Here is a 6,890-nt window from a genome sequence, read left to right as displayed (position 1 = left end):
TCATAGAAAGTGTGCAGAAAAATACATTTTTGTTGTTCATAAGTTAACACAAAACCAGTAGGTGGCAAAATAAGCATCTGTATTAACTGTGTCTTTGTCTTTGGAGATATCACATAGATCTTTGTATCTGAGCAAATATATAACCTTAATTTGATTTTCTTTGGAGATATATGAATTACCCAGTGAGCTAGGTAAAAATCTGATGCTCATTCTGTAGTTAAACATAGACTACCTAACAAACAAGCACAGCAATTTCTAAATTTTAAAACCGAGGACGAAAGAGGAAAAAGAAACTGTGTGGGGAAATGAAGATAACCAAGTAACACAATATCATTAGCTAGAAAAGCCAACCCTCCTGCTAGCAACCAAAATAAAAGTTAGTACAACTCAGCAGGTATTTCACATTTCACATGCCTCCCCCAAGTTACAGATCGATCCAAAAGCCAAGCTGTGGGAGGTGAAGGGGTTGAGGAAGAAGCACTGTTTCCCTAGATGTCAGCATTCTTATTATCAGGCCTGCTGTATTTTATTTTTCTGGAAGTTCTACTGAGTGAAGAAGAAATAAAAAAGGAAGAGAAGTTTGACTATTGTGATGATACCTGGAGACATTCTCAGATTTGCAGACCAAAACTGGAGAGGSRCAAACCCTCAGAGACTGYCACTCAGCATAGCTCTGTTAATGTCAGGGATGACAGGCTTATTAACAGCATCTAAGAATTTGACCCAAGACCACCTAGATATGTCAAAAATACTTGACATGCTATAGACACTACTGTCATTCTAACAATAGTGAATAATAGAGTCATTTTCAATTTAATGGATAATTAAATCCTTTAACACTCTGCTCCATTTGTATCTATATTTTAAATGAAATTATATATCATCATTCCGAAGTAGTACATATATATTTTAAAATGGTTAAAAATAAACAAATCTATTTTCAAAAAAGCTCAACATTCAATACTTAATTTTGCTGTCGCATTTTACTTGGGAATCCTTACTTTTACTGGCCTCAATGATCCTGCTCAGGTTAAAAATCTTGTCCTTCTGATAGATTATAGTTTTTGTCATGTTTCTCCTGTGCACGATTCACATACTGCTTTTCTGGTTCTGATTTAGGGGACCTCCTGGCTCGGAGGTTTCCTTTGGCCTAGTCAAGCAGCAAGACTCTTTCTCCTAGGACTTTGGTAGCTCTCTCACACCTGTTAGCCCTGAGATAATGCAGGTTTCGCACTCATTAGTCAAATGAAGTGCACCCTTCCTCATACTGCCTATACCACMGCAGTACAATCTAAGAAGTAGGGACATGTGATAAGTATGGGAAAAAGATGTTGAGGACTATAAAAGCCTACTTACACAGCTTTGGATAATAAAAAAAAAATCCACTTAAAGTCATTTTTTTCTGTCTTCTTATCATACTAAAAATAAATTGGGAAAAATGAAGAAAAGCAAAACAGATGAATGAACTGAGGTGGTCAGGAGGTCACTGCATGTATGGCTTTTCTTCAGAAATCAGGATCCTGCCCAATCTTCTACATTCTCAGTTCTCCATCTGTTAAACAGGAACTTCTCCTGCCCATTTACACCATGCAGTGTTTCATCTCTTCCCTTTCCTGACCAAAGCACGTAGTGTGTATCAAGAGTCATTGCTGACCCAACAACTTTCTGGTTCAGAAAGCCTTACATCAGCCCGTTAGTTTCTTTTGCTGACTTTTTTTTCCTGACTGGAGATTTTCCATTCTGCAAAACTATCTTTGCAGAGAAACATAGTTAGACTTGTATAAGSCTTAATGATTGTCCTCTGCAAGCACATATAACATCCTGGTCAGTTCATATCTTTGGTTCACAACATCCAGCAGAGATCTAAGGCAGTGTTCTTAAGCCCAGACAGGTTACACTAGGCTAAAGGACAAAGGTAGGAATCATCTGTGAGTGGGGGACAAGAAATAGACACAAAGAACCCTTCTGACATCCCTATATAAAAAACAGCATAAGTTCTAGCCACACAATTCATGCTCTGTCCAGAGGGATGGAACTGGCTTCCACTGGCATTGATACTGTGGTATCAGTATCTCAGGCTTGGTACGTGCACTGTTCCTCCTGGGTGCAAAACACACCATTGTCTATTCAGGGTTATATTTTCTTGACAGACTTCTGGTCACATTGAGCAAAGGGCAGAAGAAGCATTACGCAAAGGGCACARCAGCATTACATTTCTGTTTTCTATTAGAGCTAGCCAAATCAGAATCAGCCTGGCTGTCCTTTCCCAATCTGTTTGCTTGGCAGCTAAATCTTAGATCTRTGTTTTCTTTTCATTAGAATGTTCCTGTGCTTTTTCTCACTAATATCTAGAGCAATATGTAGAGCTATGCATCCATGCCTGAAGAAAAGTTACAACCCTATGGACAGGGATTGGAGAAAGCAGGGATTACTATCAGGTTACAATTTACCACACAGCCTTGAGAAGCAAATATAATTGGCAYTCTCCATATTTCTTGATTTAATATATGCATTCTTCACCAAGATGATACTGCCTTTCCTTGTTGTTCATTTCATAAATACTTTTAATCACAGATTCCATCATTCCAGCTGCTACCATTTCTGATAGTGTCTTGCCAGAAAMAAAACCATGTGTTGAAACAGCAAACGCCAATACCAACAAATCACACCAGTCATAAAAACTAGCAAGTACRTTACTCTCAGAATAAACAAAGAGGAATCAGCATCCTGCACAACAAGTCCGTAGCCTACAGAGAACTCCAGCAARCTTCCTTTCTCTGTTCTTTTTCCAGGAATCAATTTTTAAAAAGGATGAGAGATTCATGCAGTTGTTTCGTACATATCCTTCAATTAACACATGGTGGGCTCCACTTAGGCAACACGCAGCCAGCTGTTAAATCAGTTCTGTCCRTTACGACGGACACTACAAAGCGGCCTCGGGCAACAACTGCTCCACATTCTTCCTCACAGAAGCTCTGAGTTACTCCAGTACCCATCGCTCTCCCAAACTGCTGCTTATGGCAGGAGAAGGACTCTTCCTTGACTCCAGGATGTCATTATTGCCTGCAGCTTTCTTCTCAGTGCAGGGAATCCAGGCCATAATGACAACCCATAATGATACACCATTTAAATTAAAACACAAAATTCCCCATGTTCCTAAAATCAAMTTTCTGTCCAAATACTCTTTACAGATTCTTACTCTGAATCCAGTTGAGATCATGAAATGTACTCGGGGAACAGCTTCCCTGTGGGCATTTGCCTGAAGCTCAGGCTTCAGCTGCATCTGAGATCTGAGAAGCAATTCTCACTTGCAGCACTGTCAAATCCAACAGTTTATTAATGGGATGAGGTAGAAGATTGCCAGAATGAAAGATAAAGAAGTTTCTTCTGCTTGTATGCCCTAGTGAAAAAGTGGGATAAAAGTAGGCCAAACAGAAGTGTTGCTTATGGGTAATGTATCAAATAAGCTGTCATGGGGTAAAGAAAAGTCTAGGCTTCATATATACTCAAATCATGAAACAGGAGATGAATCTAAGCCAATCTATAAAATAGTGTGTGGAGATTTAATCTCTAGAGAGAGATTTATTCAACTATAAATTTGCAGCTTTGCTCCATCCTTTATAAGCTTTTCTATGCAATTTACAGTCAATGAAATTAATCTTTGTGCTAATAGCTAAGCATCACATAAATCTAAATTTTACTCAGGGTAAGAGACTTTTTGCCAAGGTCTTTGTAGCCAAGTGAAGAAAASAGTTAAGAATTATCCCTTTGCTTATATGTAGTCATCAACATTAAGGGAAGTATGGATATAATTTGCAGAGTGAATTGAATAAGAATTAAGTTACACTGCAAATTTCCTTCTTTCAGATGAGAAAAATGTGTGCCTTTAATAAATATACAAATTATTAACATAGAAATATGAGAAAATTTGYTTAAAAATTAGGAAATTCTAAAACGTTAGGTTGTTTTAATAAAGTTAATTATTACTTTATATACTATGTAGATRCAAACTAGGAAGTAAAACATTCTAGATTTGGAATTCAATCCAGCAATCTTGGATTACAAAACAATGTATTCATGTGAATAAATGTAATCAGTTTGAAAGGGCTGCTTTGCATACACCAGGAATAATTCTTCCAAGTATATACATTCTGCGAACAAATAAAGAAAATAATTGCTTATTACAAAATAAGAAAGACAAAGAAGTATTGTTGTTGCAAGGCTGAAGGCCAAATGGCCTTGTCCACACAGGCAGTGCAATAATTACCTTGATCTGTTATGAACTTGCCCTATAAAAAGAAAATAGCAGTCATTACTTAACTCAGCAGAAAGAGGATTAAGCCACTGCAGTCAGCGATCAGCTGTAATGTTCTTATTGTTTTAAAAGTTCATGTGCTATTTCAGATTTTTTTTTGTAGAATCCCTTTATATTCAACTATTCTTTCTATAACTATATAACTCTCTGTATAATTGTAGTTTCTAAAATTATACTTTCAACTAAGAGATCATCAAATTATCAGTATTCCCTAGTATAAAAATAAAAGGGTAGGTCTTCTCCATTTAGAACACAGAGAGAAAAATAAAAAAAATAAAAATAAAAAGAGACGAGGCAAAACAGATTCCCCCTTTCAGCCCTTAAAGATGTAACTAAAAATGTTCAGATTCACTGTGATACTGGGAGAAAGAGCAAAGATACTTCTTAGCTTTTTTCATCTTCTTCTTTTTCAAACACGCAAAAAAAAATGCATCTTTTGCAATATTTTCATTGCAGTCATCTTTACAACCATTGGGGTTTCCTATCAAGTCCCAAAGGAAATCATCAGGTAGTCATCAGCCAAACTGTAWCTAAGCCAGCAGACTTTTCCTCCACCTGACCTGGGAAAGCTTATGCTGGTTACTGAAGTAAAACCTAATGCACATCCTTATTTGAAGTAATTTGGTCACAGAATGTGACACAGCTTCCAAATATGAGGCACAGCCCACACATGGTTGCCAGAATGAAAATTAAGTCATGATTTCCTGAAAGTAATCTTGCCCAAGATGCCAATCCTGAATCCTTACTCACATTAATTTCTCTGAAACTGGCTTTCAAGAACCATCATTTTCAGATCTCTTAGATGAGAAACCTCACAAACTGATATTTCATTTATGAAATATGCATTTTTTTCAGACATCCATCCTGATTTGCAAAAAAATCTTCAAGAGACTTGAAATGACCCATGTGTTGACTATGAATCCCCATACAGCCGGTAACATCATAAATATAAATAGGAATTGCCTTGTATGCAATTGCACCTGGAACTATTCATAGAGAGAATGAGAAAGGCTTTACAAGTTTAATAACAACACTGCAGCAGAGGTGCTGGCAATTTCCAAGGAAGACAGTAGACAGAACAGTCCCTTACAAGATTCTGCCTTCTCTAGTAGGACTCCTCTAAGTGACTGGGTCAGCTGGGGACAACATCTACAAGTGAAAAAAAAAATCTCGAAGGCAAGGAGAAGATTCATATTTATAATCAAGCTGTACTGTCATAGGTTATATGCCTTGAGGTATGAATCATCTTACTCTGTTTAGCCATTTATATGTTAGGTGACTAATCTAAATTCACTGTCTAGGCTACTTCTATAAACAATTCATAAAGAGAGCTTCTATAGAGAGTTCATAACACCTATTTTGAGATAGGATAAATCAACTCTTAAAAAAATCTTTTTGTTTAACTACAGGAGAAGCCTAAGCAACTGTCTTAAACTTGTCTTTCAGATGTCAAAGATTAGATATAATTAATCCTATTTTTGGCCAAATATATATAAAAGTCCCCCTAGTCAGTTTGGAGAAAACTGAGGATTGAGTGTAGTATTTTTAACATATCAATGTCAAAAATATTAATTCAGAACTAGATATGAACCGAAAAAGAAAATATTCCAGATTACTGAGGTTAAATGAAGAATCCCTTTAAACTCCAGTCAAGATTATATCTTTTATGTAGCTGCTTGAAACCCTCTCAAATTATCCTACAATTGTTTGGCTTCTATCCACACACGGARCGAGTTTGGTTGAATGAAAAACCTCTGTAGATACAATTATCATCTCTTATCTTCAGCCTATTTGCACAACTAGAATCTTAATAGCAAATAAGAAATCTCTTTACATTTTATAAATCACTGCAGCCCTCCTGCTAGAAATCAAGCAATGTCTTTTTGCACAACTAGCTGCTGAAGTATGTGGGAAAAGGTGTGAATCATTTGTATACTGAAAGCTCAGATGTGCAGTTATTCACATAGTGCTTTGCTAGTGCTTCAAATCATGTGTTGTATCATTTCAGGAACTTGCCATATTGTTTATTTTGGATGGGAGGTTCACCCATATTGTGTTAAAATCATATTAGTTTATTCAAGGTCATGTATTGTTTAGCTACTTTCACTTCCAATTTAATTAACTTGAACAAAAAAGCAACACACCCCAAATTATGAACAATTTCCAAGAAAACATTAATCAAATATTCATAGTAAAAAACGGATTTGACTAGGAAAAATAAAATATTCCAAAAAAGTGGRAAACTAGATGAGGAGGAAACAAGCAATAAACAAAAATGTCCATGTATATTAACTTATACTCAGTCTGTACTAATTGATATTTTCCTGTTAACGACAACAGGAATACTTCTGTGTTAAAAATAGATACAGCAATTTAACAAAAGGCAGACTTCACTTCCCCTGCCGTTAGCCATCCAAATGTTAAACTCTTAGCCTAAGATAGCAAGTAGGCTCCCTCCAGAGCTAATGGAGAAGGAAGGTTCAAAAGATCTGGATCTACCACACCTGGATCACCAAAGCAGGCTGGATCTGCCTGTGTAGGTACGTTCTTCTTGTCATCGACTGTAAGACAAGCC

This window comes from Nothoprocta perdicaria, unplaced genomic scaffold (assembly GCF_003342845.1).
Source record: "Nothoprocta perdicaria isolate Ctin4 unplaced genomic scaffold, notPer1 scaffold_1, whole genome shotgun sequence".
NCBI classification, from domain to species: domain Eukaryota; kingdom Metazoa; phylum Chordata; class Aves; order Tinamiformes; family Tinamidae; genus Nothoprocta; species Nothoprocta perdicaria.
Note: the sequence above shows the minus strand (reverse complement) of the source record.